This window comes from Equus quagga, chromosome 14 (assembly GCF_021613505.1).
Source record: "Equus quagga isolate Etosha38 chromosome 14, UCLA_HA_Equagga_1.0, whole genome shotgun sequence".
Lineage (NCBI taxonomy): Eukaryota > Metazoa > Chordata > Mammalia > Perissodactyla > Equidae > Equus > Equus quagga.
In genome coordinates, this window is record NC_060280.1 from 78,852,815 (window position 1) to 78,865,889 (window position 13,075).

The 13,075-nt window shown below is 48.2% G+C and overlaps 1 long non-coding RNA gene across 8 annotated transcripts in view; it reads left to right on the forward strand.

The window, feature by feature from the left end:
* LOC124225209 (uncharacterized) overlaps window positions 1-13,075 on the forward strand; it is a 103,806-nt gene that overhangs the window by 67,114 nt on the left and 23,617 nt on the right. For all 8 annotated transcript variants that reach the window (XR_006885035.1, XR_006885034.1, XR_006885038.1 and 5 more), the window contains one exon: window positions 420-595. This is a non-coding gene — a long non-coding RNA (uncharacterized LOC124225209). The remainder of the gene's footprint in view (window positions 1-419; window positions 596-13,075) is intronic.

Consider the following 13,075-nt stretch of genomic DNA (forward strand, 5'->3'; position numbering starts at 1 on the left):
TCTCAGGTCATTCCCATTGGCCAGGCGTTCTAACCTGCCCCAGTGTTGTCAGGGGTCAGGAATAGCAGGTTCTAACGAGGGCTCTGTTACCAGCCAGCTGTGTGACCTTAAGTAAGTCACTGTACCTCCCTAGGTTTCAGTTTCCCCATCTGTAAAGTGACAGGGTAGATTAGATGATCCCTAAGTCCCCTTCTCACTGCTCTATGAAATTTTTTGTTAGTCTGTAAGTTTCATCATATTCTAGCCAGGAAGCACTGACATTTTTGATGTATATTAAAGAGCTGGGGGAAGAGGGAGGGGATATTGAGAAACAGGGATAGAAAATGCACCGTGAAATGGACGCAGACTCCTTCCCGCTGGTCCTTTGCACTAACTCCTCTCTCTTCCTCTGTTTTTGCCTGTCCTTTGCCCACGCCCAGAGACGACCCTGTGGGAGGCGACTGTCTGCTATGGCGGAAGCCCGGGACACCCCTTCCTCGGGGAGCCTTTCCTTTCTCCTCTGGTGGCGAGGCTGATGCCTCCTCCCTGACTTGGTGAGGACCGAGTGAAGTGGGATATGTGCTGTGCCTTGGAAACCGTCAAATACCACCTAAAGGTAAGGAATGGCGATTACGGCAGGAAGCTGGCCCTGATGGGGGCAACATCAGCAACAGCACTCGATCAGGTGGCCCCTTCCTTCCTTGAAGAGGTTTCAGTGCAAGGGATGTTTCTCCTGTTGTCTGTCAGGGGCCTGCCCTCTGGTTTTCCCTGCCCCTTTGAAACAGAAACTCCGCTGTCTGAGTCTTTATTTCTTTGCATGCTTTTCCACTGGAGCAGAGAAAGCATTTTCCATATGATTTGGCTTTTCCCACTTCACATGTGCAGCAGCATCGCCAGGTCTTAGAATGAGAAGAATTTTCTCTCAACCGTTGGAGCAGAGAGGTCCAGGAGGCTGTGCTGGGAGCAGAGGCCAGGAAGTGGGGGTTGGGACGTGTTCATCTTTCACGACAGGGTCAGAGGAGAGGGCACTGGTTCCTGGGTTGCTGGTTTCACTGCACAGTAGGTGAGAGTTTGAAGGAACTCGGATAACGTGTAGTTCAGCCTCCCCCTTAGACCTGAAAGTTAGGGCCTTGCCTGAGCCACCCAGCTGGTTTAGAAAGGGGCAGGGGCAAGAATCTGTCTCCAGACTCATTTCTAGCGCTCTGTCTGGCATACCATGTAGGTCATTTTTCTTTCTTCTTCCTCCACTCGCTCCTTATTCCTCCCTTCACCTCTGCCCTTTTGCTTACCTTTCCTGAGCCTGTTTGATGTAACTCTCAGAACGGGAAAGTTTTCTGAGATTCTGGGGCAGGTAGGGTTGGGTGACCTCCTCAAAGCAGCTTGGGTGTGATCTCAGGGTGTCAGATCCCCAGGGAGCATCCAGGGCACCAGCTCACCGCATCGGCCTCTTTGCAGAGATCTTGGATATGTGGCAGCCAGACATCCCACCCACCAGCCCCATGGCTAAGGGGTCAGAGCCACCATGTGTGAACTGGGGTTCTGTGGTGGCAGGTGCCCACTGTCTCACTCCCCTTCCTTCGCTGATATGGAAGGAGGGCTTGTGTGTGCTGAACACCCCCACAACACAACCGTGGTCCAAGATTTCCCTCCCTGCACCCGATTTCTCCCATCCCTGCTGTCTTACCTCCCCTTAGGGCCATTCCAAAGCCACAGGGATGGGCCATGCAGCATCTACTTGGCAGCCATTTCCAGAATCACCCAGATAGCGCTGGCCCGAGTTCAAGTGCCCATTTCAGCCCAACACCACGTTGGCTCGTCTAGGGGAGCTCACCATGGGTAGATTTTGCCCTCTGGCAACAGCTGACTCTATTTATTCAGATGAGAACAATTTTCTCTCCGTTGCACTTTCAACAAGTTCGACCTCAAGGTCCCCCCTGCTCTGCTGCCAAAAACAATAAAAGGCAGGAGGAGGCAGAGGGCGGGGGAGACCATCCACTCTAATTGAGCTGTCAGCTGAGCCCTGGGTTTCCTGGATCTGGGCTGTCTCATGGCCCAGATGGACCAGCTTGCAGCTAATGGGGCAGGGAGCTGCTTTATTTCCTAATCACTCTTAGAGATAACTGTGCTCAGTGCATGTGGGAAAGGCCTCTGTAGAAGAAGCTGCTGACCAGCTGCCCATTGCTGGTCTTCCTCCTGGGCTGGGTGGGAGCCGTCTCAGTAGGAAACCGATCTGTCACTGGCGGGGGGAGCATCACGGGGGCCTCAATGCTGTGTCTGTGATGTGCCAAAATGAACAAGTCACGATCAGTGTCCAGGAACCCTCAGAATCTGAGGCCCAGAGAGCAGCTCAGCCCTTGCCTGAGCAGGACTCCCTGTTTTTGGTAAGCTTTTCAGTCTTGTACAGCGACTGCCCTGGAGCAGGATTTTGGGGCTCAGAGTCCCCAAGGAGGAGAGTTCTGGAGTGTCATTTTCTTTGGCCTTCCATGGTCTAGGAGTTTCATGTGAAAAGACAAGTGTGTGTTGTGTGATGCTCTGATTGGACCTGGCCACTCTTTGGTGTTGAGGCCACATTGAGTGCAGGGCTGGAAAGCGGGGCTCATTCTGTACTGGGGCCATGGATGGCTTGGGATCCTATTAGGTGGGGGAGGAAGAAGGGAAGGGCAGTGAGCAGGTTCCTTCAAATGCCGAGGTAGCACGGAAACCAACATCACTATCATTTGAAAACAATTGATTCTTCCCAGCATGGTATTCCAGGCCCTCCACTCTCTGCCCTGCTTGCCCTCCCAACCCATACCATTCTCCTTGTCCTGCCTGCCATCCTCATCCAGATGCATCACTCCATGAACATTCCTGGCACTTTAGGATGCTTCTGCTCTCGCTGCCCCTTCTGCCTCCACTGTCCTTTCCTCATTTGCCAACTACGTGCATAAGTCGAGACCTTGATTACACCCCACTTCTTCCCTCATTCCTCTGCATATCCCTCTGAGACCTCTCTGTTTCCTCTGGATTTTTTTAAGATTGGCCCTGACCTAACATCGGTTGCCAATCTGCCTCTTTTTTTTCTCTCCCCAAAGCCCCCCATACATAGTTGTATATCCTAGTTGTAAGTCCTTCTAGTTCTTCTATGTGAGACGCTGCCACAGCATGGCCTGATGAGTGGTGTGTAGGTCTGCGCCCAGGATCCAAACCAGCAAACCCTGGGCCACCAAAGTGGAGTGGACGAACTTAACCATTATGCTGCCGGGCCAGCCCCTCCTCTGGACTTTCTTTATCCCTCCCTTATTGCACCAAGGACAGTCTGTCTTATATCACTTGCTCATGAATGGTCTTGTCTCCTTCAGTAGATTGAGCTCCTTAAGAGAGATTTCCTGTTTGCTCATTGCTGTGTCTCCATATGGCCTAGCACAGGACCCTGGGAGTAGGTGTGAAGTAATTGCCTTTAGGGGTGGATCCTCCTGGGGCATGTACTAACATACATTTGCACGTAGCAGATAGCATGTTTACGGAGAGCACCACGAAGATGGAGTTCTTGCTCTTGTTATCTCTTAGTCTTGAACAGAGGGCTCCGATGGGGGCAAATATAGACATGAAAAGACTCCAGAGCTACAAGCTAGGGTTAGAAACATTGAATTTCAGAGCTGGGAGAGGTGTTAAGGATAATCTAGTCCAATCTCTTATTTTACAAATGAAGAAACTAAGGTTCCAAGAGGTGACTTGCTGACAGCCAGACAAGCAGTTAATGGCAGAGCTAAGCTTGCTGTGCTCTGACAATCTTTCCATCTATCTTGGGTTGTTGGAGAAGGCTTTTTACCAATGTTCCTGGGGCTTTCAGTGATAGTTCTGGATTCCCCCATGTTGTCCTGTCAGTCTCACCTGCCACGGTCTAGTTTGAAAATCCTGGGAAGCCTGCTCTAGGCTCCTCTGTGCTAAATCCCGGAGGGGAACCAACTTAAGTTCAAAACACCACTTGCTGTGGAACCCCAAGTCCTTAGGCACTCTTCCCTCAGCACCACTGGATTCCTAGCTCTGTCTCCTGGGGGATGACCTTACAATGAATTTCAGACTGCAGTTGATGGGAAAAAAAAAAAGAAAATTGAGATGAAATTAAAAATAAATGAGAATAGCATACAGATGCATGGGGAGGGCAGATCTGGGAGCTGGGGCCCTGGGTTCTAAAAGGAAAAAGATGTTCTTCCCGTGAGAAAATCATCTGCAGGCTTCAAATGAGCCTCTTGTGAGGGACAGGGTCTCCTATGTCCCCAGACTCCCTCCACTAAGAAAAGGAGAAGGTTCTGGACTGGAGCTTTCTCCAGATGTTGGGCTGAGAGAATTGGGCTCAGGCTTAGGGCTGGTGAATGAGGCATCTCAGAACAACCAGGAAGTTCTCTCAGAACATCTTCTGCAACTAGATTTAGAAACCAATTGGGGTAAAGGGGGAAGGCGCCAATATCCCCCTCCTCTTCCTAACTCCTCTACCTTCATCAGCCTCCCAAGCTCTGAAAAGAAGTGATTTCTAACTATCTCTTCCTTATCCGGGGCTCTGGAGAAAATAAGACAAACAGGGTCAGAAGGAGGGCAGCCCAGCCAGGCGAGTGTCCCAGCTGGGGATGAGCCAGTGGGGCCCTCTATCCAAGTCGGCCCAGGCTAGCGGCTTTCCACTCGTCCTCCGTCCTCCGTGAGGTGAGAGGGAAGCAGGGGGCCTGGGGGGCATTCTTTCGTGCCGCCCCAGCCTCAGCTCTCCCCCCTTCCCTGAAAAAAACTTAGTTGCGTAATTTGACTTCAGAGAACATCATTTTAACAGGCTAGGAAACTCAAAGACAGTCCTTTATCTGCAAACCAGGGACCTTCTTTGAGCACTTCCCAGCAATAGAGATCAGAGCTGGCCAGAGGCAGAATGGCCAGAAGTCCAATGGCAATTTTCCTTGCGTCCCAGCTGTGAGTCGGGGCTTCCAGGTAGGGGCCGAGGGGACTGGATTTGCCATATCCCCACATGGCTTTTGGCTGCAGAGCTCGGAGACTGTGCAGCCTTCAAACCCACTGCCAGGAGGAACTCTCTTCCACAATTCAGCTGGCTCAGGGCCCGATGGCCCCGTCCAAGAAACCACAGCCTGCGGACCACAGGAATGGTCAGACGTTGTGGTGTGGGCATTGTTTAATCAGAAGCATCTCTAGCACGAAGATGTTTCAAGATTTCTCCACAGTACAGGTCCACCTTGTGTTTTGTCTTGACCCTGCTTACATTTTCTCAGAGCCACCAGCGTTTATTTCCCATCTCTCTGTGCTCAGAATGTAAACTCTCTTCGACCTACTAGGTATTTGAGGGGGGGCAGGATTTCCAGGATACCTGAGATTCAGAGGTCAGTACAAGGCATGGAAAAGGAGACCCTAAGGCTTTCGTGCCTTTGTGCAGTCAGACATTGAAGAAACTGTTTTATGTTCTGATTTTTCCAATGGCTATGACACACAAGCTCTCTTCTTAATATATTTTTTTGGAGCCTGTATTGACTTCAGGCCTTGGATCCTTTGCCTGGATTTCTTTGGATTGGCTCTGGAAACCAAGCACAGGGAAGCGAGTGCTATTATTTTCCAAAGTCTGCCATGGACAAGGGCATGTTTTCTGACCTCAGAGAAAGCTGAGTGATCCTCCCTTACTATTTCTCGAATCCTCTTCTGTTACCCGAGGGGAACGAGGTTGGCTGCCTCCTCTAAGATCTCTGTATATCCAGGAAGAGAAACCAGTGGGCTCGATTTCCGCAGGGCTTCAAAAGGCCAGACTGGGAACAAGGAAAGTGAGCCTGATCCGGAGCTGGCAGGGGAGATGGACGGGGAGGCCACATTGGAAGCAGGCTGCTTGGAGTCCCTGGAGATTTTCCTGAGGGCGTTGTGTCCCCAGATTCCGTCTTTTGCCTCCTTCTAGAGGATCCGGCTGGGCAGTCAAGAGCAATTTTCTAGGAGTGAAATTTCCCCTTCTTGTCTCTACTCCACTGATTTCTCCAGGTTTTCCATTTTAAAAACAAGGACCTATTAAGAATAAGAAAACAAAACCTCTGCTGGTTGTCATGTGCATTTCCAGAAATAGTGCCCAACTTCTATTTAAGACCTCAGATTCAGAATTTCCAAGGAAGCATCTGGAGTGGGCTGTAGGGGGTGGGTGACTTACAGAGGCCTGAGTGGTTGCTCTGCCCCACATATGGGACCACATGGTCCTTGGGTACTTGGACGGTCTCTTCCTCTGGGTCCCATCTGGCTAGTCTGCAGCTGACCAGCCCCCAGAGGATGCAGAGAAAGATTTGGCTTTCAGCTGACCCAGAGGTCATCTGCCACTGCTGACTGCCAAGAAATTTAGGGATCTGGTGTGGCCCAGAGACTACAAGCAAGTGCTGTGCTGCCAGACCCACCTCTACACTTTGACCTCGGGCAAGTCCTGTAATGTCTCCAAGCCTCTACGTCCTCACACATCAGTGGGGGAAATGATACCTGTCCTATAAGGTTGCTGTAATGATTAAATAACAGCAAGGAAATGCTTAGCAAAGTCCTGGCCTATAGTAAGTGTTCAATACATGGTAGCTATTAGCAAATATTTACTTATTGAAACAATGCTCCTTTCTTGGTGTGCACAAATCTCTGTAAATGTCACAGGCAACTGCTTGCTTGCTTGTCTGTGTCACCTTCTAGAATGTGAACTCCTTGTTCTGTTCAGTACATTTCCAGTGTTTAGCCCAATGCCTGGAACCTAGGAGATTCTCTCTAAATGTGGAATAAATTAATAAATGAACTGATTCAATAGATGGGGAGGGAGGCAACTCGTCGGGGGAATGTCTAGCTGCTTCTTTGGAGAAGAGAGTATAAAGGTGACTGGCTGAGACCCTTAGGCAGGCACCATGCTCAGTCATCTTGGGTAGGGAATGCTTAGAGTTTTCAGCAGCTGGAGAAGTTGCTGCGGCTGAGGATTCACTTGGGAATGGGGTATTGAGTAGCCTTGCCATTTCTGTTCTGCCCTTAAGCCAGGAAGGCCTTATCACTCCAGTGAAGACACTCCCAGGCCACTTATTTTGCAGAAATCTCGGAGTCGCCATTCACATTAAGTTCAATGTGTAAGTTCACTCCTTGTGGAGTTGTGCCCTGCATGGCCTGAATGGCCATAGGTGGCAGCCCTGGACACTCCTAGCATTGAGAATGACTTGGATTCCTTGATGCTAGGACTCACCTTCCAAAGGATGATTCATTTTCAAATGGCCTGGAAGAAATAAAGGAGTAGGAAGAGTAAGGGCAATTAAAATATCCCCTCTGGAGACAGAACTGCAGGAGGCCAGGGGGATTCTGAGCTTCTGGTGGTGTGTGGTGTGCTGGAGCCAGCTTATGATAGATCACAAGACCCGACTGAGTGTCTCTATTCCCAACTGTGTGGTAAGAATATTTACACCATGGAAAATGGCATATACTACAAACCCAGGCTCCCCTCCTCCTCCCTAGAGAGCTGGTTGTTAAGTATTTATAGCCCATCACTGATTTTGACTGAAGGTCGAAGATGTCCACCAGAAACAAGAGAGAGGATGGTGAGGAGGAGGGTACAAGGGCATCCTGGGGATGTGGCTGGGGACTGTGCGAGTGTCACCGGGGAAATGCAATGTTGCCTGCTGAATGCAGTTTCAAAAGTGTTCACGGGCCCAAGCTGCTGAGAATTGTGCTATTTTCAGTTTGGAGTGCTAGAGCACAGGAATTGGGCAACAACTCTTTCTGGGGCCAGCCCTGCTTTGACAGATAGGGGTTGCCTTGGGGCTGAGGCAACTGGAGTCTCCCAGGAAGCACAGTTGGTAGGGAAAGGGGTGGGAGCAGCTTGTGCTGAAGCGGCCCCAGCCCCACTGGCTCACAACCTTGCACAGCCTCCCTTGCTGGTCCTGCTTCGTGCACAGCTTTCCATCCTTTCCCCTGTAAGTGCCTGAGCAAATTTCAATAGGCAAGACCATATAGTAATTTAAATTTCACTCAATACAGCATCTGGCACATAGTGGACACATTAAAAAGGAAGACAAAGCCCTAATATAAATGGAGGGTTTAGATATGTGCCTTACAAATTTCTTTATATATATTATCTCATTTCAGCCTAAGAACCGTATGAATCATTTACTGTTATAGATGGTCTCGGACTTACGACTTTTCGATTTTATGATGGTGTGAAAGCAATATGCGTTCAGTAGAAACCATACTTCGAATTTTGAATTTTGCTCTTTTCCTGGGCTAGCAATATGTGGTACCATATTCCGTCATGATGCTGGGCAGCGAGCTGCAGCCCCTAGTCAGCCCTGTGCTCTCAAGGGTGAACGAGCGATACGCTTACAACCATTCTGGACCCCGACAACATGCTGTTTTTCACTCTCGGGACAGTATTCAATCAATTACTTGAGACATTCAACACTCTTATAAAACAGGCTTTGTGTTAGATGATTTGCCCAGCCATAGGCTCATTTAAGTGTTCTGAGCCCATGTAAGGGAGGCCAGGCTAAGCTATGGTGTTTGGTAGGTTAGCCGTATTAAATGCATTTTTGACTATGCATTTTGACTATGGACTATGAGTCCATAGCCGCTGTTTTTTATTGCTATGCTAAACTCTTGGTTGGGATTTTTATTTTTTTAATTAAAAAATTGTTTTTTAAAGATTGGCGCCTGAGCTAACAACTTGCCAATTTTCTTTTTTTTTTTTTCTGCTTTTTCTCCCCTAATCCCCCAAGTACGTAGTTGTATATTTTAATTGTGGGTTCTTCTAGTTGTGGTATGTGGGATGCCACCTCAACGTGGCCTGAGGAGCGGTGCCATGTCCGCGCCCAGGATCCGAACCGAACCGACGAAACCCTGAACCGCCAAAGCGGAGTGTGTGAACTTAACCACTTGGCCACGGGGCCGGCCCCCTTGGTGGGGCTTTGAACACATATTGAGGAGAGAAAGGAAGAAGATACAATGCGGTTTGTCCAAGCTGTGCTGTCTCTGAACATCCCTGGCCGTGAGGCTACGTTCTATTTTGGGGGGCTTTGACACCCTCTGGCATGGTTGTGTCACACTATAATACCCTGTTCTGCTCTTTTGGGTTTTAAAGAACATCCACTGGTTCTGTGCTCCAGACCCCAGCCTTCTTCCTGCCTCTCCTCTTCCATTTGTCCACTTAGCCACTCATTAAAGCCAGCGTATTCCTGGGAAAGACACACTGTGTGTCTCTCACTGTGTGTGCGCGTGTGCATGTGTGCGTATAGAATAATAACAATAAGAAACCCAACTCCGAAGCCACATGTTTCACGTTGCTGCTTGTTAATTTTGACAAAGCAGCTGGTGGTTTGGGCTGAGAGCTTGCTTTTATATTAACCACAGCTTTTCCTCCCCTTGGGTTTCCTGTTTGTAGCTTTGGAGGTAAAGAGTCTTAGTAGAGGCCAGTCTGAATCACTGACCTAAGAGGAGCCGCTCGCTCTCAAGAACTAACGTGAAGGGAGCCTCGCTCTGGGCCAACCCGGCCCTTCAGAAGAAGAACTTTTACAGCACGTTGGCTGTGGGCCAGGGACTCTCCTCAGCAGAGATGAAGATGACCGGGGCCCTCAGGGAACACTCTATCTGGCAGTGGCAATTAGACGTGCCCCAAAAGTAATTATGAAACCCGTGCTAAGCACTCAACGCACGGCACAGGGCTTCCCTGGAACGCAGAGGAAACAGCAGAGTCTGCATCTGTGGTCTTCATGGAGGAAGTCAGATTTGAACTGGCTTTTGAGCGGCAGAGAGGTGTTTTCATTTGTTGTCTTTTTCTTGCTTTTACAAGCTGGGATGAGGGGAAGGGCATTCCAAGCGGGGAATAGCCCCATGAGCAAAGGCCCAGAGGTGAGTAGTTGTGGAAATAGTGACTCTCCTGGTTAGACCAGACAAGAGGGACTGTGAGGGCGAAGGGAAGACGGCAAAGGCGCCTGGGAGCCAGGTCATGTAAAGAGTTTGGATTGTTTTTAGGCAAATGATGGTCACTATGGATTATCGTGTGCTAGATGGACATGATCAGAACTGTGTTCTAGCGCGATGACTGGTAAGAGTTCGTGAGGGTCTGGAGGTGGGGTCATTTAGGAGGCTGTTTGGGAGTGCACGTGAAAAGGAGTAAGTGCAGTGGGAATGGAGAGGAGGGACTGGGTGCGGGAAACAATTCAGGGAGAGACAGAGAGTAGCTGAAGGTGACTCTGAGGTTTTGAACCAGGGTGATTTTGATGACGTTAACACAACAACAGAGATGAGGGGCCAAGGAGGGAAAGGGAGGGGCTTTTTGACAAAGTTGAGTTTGCCGTGTTGGTGAATCATTGAAGTGAAAAGATCCAACTGCCAGCTACAAATGTGGGTTGGATTAGAAAGAGAGCTCGGGGCCAGAGTATGGATTTGGAATTCTCTGGATGGAGGGGAAGCAGAAATTCTAAAAGAGGAAGACAATCTTTAGAAGACAACACAAAAGGGGCGATTAGAGAGGGAGGAAGGGGATGAGGAGAGTTTAGGGCTCCAAAGCCAGGGAGAGGGAGAGTCAAGGGGTGGTCAGTATGCTAGGAGCTGCAGACAGGTAAGGGAGGATGAGAGACAGCTGGACTTCACCTTTAGGAAGACGCTGATGACATTCCAGGCAGAGAAGTTTCAGTAGGGTGGTAGCCTCAGAAGTCACAGCACTGAGGCATGGGCGGAAGGTTCTGAGACATTGCCTACAATTTATTTCATTCACCATGTATCTCCTGAGTGCCTACTGTGCTCTAGGCCCTGAGCTAAGTAAGTACTAGGCATACAGCGGGGAACAAACAAGACAGAGACACTCCTTTCTTTCATAGAGCTTGCAACTCGATAGAGGAAATAGGCATTAAACCCATAAGAACTAGAGGTTATCTACTTACATTATGACACCTTAGTCTAGGGAACAGGAAGTGCCATTGAAACTGGAGGAGCTAATCAGGTGAAAGAGGGGCAGAGGAGCTTGGGGAATGGGAGGAGGGGGCAGAGGAGAAGCCCCTGAGATGAAAGGAGCTTGGTAAGGGAGAGGAACTGAAGGGAGATCCTTGGGGCTTCTTGAACGTGAAGGAGTGGCTTCCTTCAGAAATTTGTCAGTGAAGCCAAGCCAGAGATGCGAGAGGCTTAAGGTAGTGAAGTTCTAAGCAAAGTTGTGGTTCTGATAAAGGAGACAGTGTGGGAGGCCGGCTAGAGAGAGAGACTCTGCCGCTGGTCTTAAGCAAATGTATATTGCCTATGGAGAGGGCCATGTGGCAGGGAACTGCTGGTGGCCTCTAGAACCTGAAGGCAGCCTCTAGATGACGGCTAGTGAGAAGTAGAGGCCCTCAGTCTTACATCCACAAGGAAGTAATCTCTGCCAACAAGTTAAATCAGTTTGGAATTAAATTCTTCCCTAGCTGAGCCTCCAGCTGAGAATGCAGCCCAGATGATGCCTTGGTCACAGCCTGGTGAGGCCTCAGCTGTGCCAAAGCGCCTGATGCATGTAGAATGTAAGATAATAAAAGCCTGTTGTCTTATATGGCTAGGTTTGTGGTAATATCTCACACAGCAAGAAAAAACTAATATGCTCAGTATATTTTCAGGCTAAAGTCTTGTAGGCTATGGAGATGGAGTAATGGTGGATGTGAAAGCAAAATGTCGAAAGTGTTAGCAAGGGCTGCCACCTATGTGGTCTGGGTAACTGATGGGACAAAATCATGGAGAAGGCAGGAGAGCAGAAGGTCGAGGTGAGAGAATTTGGGGAGGAGGAAGACAAGAGTCATTTGTTCTCGGAGATGTTGCTACATATTTCCCACTTTTCCTCCCACTGAAATTGCCCTCTGCTCTGAGATATTCCTTTCCTCCCTTCTCCCCACTGGGACCTTCCCCATAGCTCACTGGCTTAATATGAAATGCTGAGCAAACTAGAGCTTGGTTCGGGCAACACTGATAATCATCTAAAAATGTTTTCTCTTATTTTTGTTTCCTTTGAAAATATTATTATACTTACATTAAAGGACAGGAAATACTTCAAGTCCGTTTTTAATAATTTTTTAAAACTAAAAAATATAATTCATCCAGAATTCTACCATTTTAACATGTGTACCATTCTCATTTTTTTGGTGATTCTTTCAAGCCTCTTGACATGCAAATATACCTCTATATAGTTGTAGTTACAGTTATATTACTACTTATAGTTTGTGATTACAAATTTATGCATGCTCCTTGTACATGTACATATAATGTTAAATTTTCCTTTACTATAAGCATTCTTCTATGTTGTTTTATAATTTTTATTTTTTTTTTTTGAGGAAGATTAGCCCTGAGCTAACATCTGCCAATCCTCCTCCTTTTGCTGAGGAAGACTGGCCCTGAGCTAACATCCCTGCCCATCTTCCTCTATTTTATATGTGGGATGCCTACCACAGCATGGCTTGCTGAGCGGTGCCATGTCCGTACCTGGGATCTGAACCGGCGAATCCCAGGCTGCCAAAGCGGAACGTGTGCACTTAACTGCTGCTCCACTGGGCCAGCCCCCTTTTTGTTGTTATTTTATGGCTGTCTAATAGTCTGTCAAATTGAAATAATTTACTTTAATATTTGTGGGTTGCTACAATTTTTAAATTTTATAGATGATACTTCAAAACCATCTTTATGCAAATAACTTCTTTTTCTTCTTTTGAGAAAAAAATTTAGGATAAATTCTTACAAGCAGGGTTACTGAGTCAAAGATAATAAACATTTTTATGACACTAGATATATATCCACACTCATCAAAAAAATAAACATCTAAAGGTAATTGACATACTACTCTTCCTTGTATCAGAGACTAAGCAGTTATTTGAAATAATCCTTTTGGGATTTATCCCTATGACCAGTAGGCTGGACAGTGATTTAGGAAGGTGGCCCACTTATGGCATAGAAGTATAATTCCCACACATCATCCACCCATCAACCTATCTATTCCTCATATCCATCCATCCATTCATCCACTCACCCACCCATCCATCCACCTATCCACCCATCCATCCACCCATCCATCTATCCCCCCATCCCCCTGTCCGCCCATCCATCTGTTCACCCATTCATCCATCCATCCATCCATCCCACT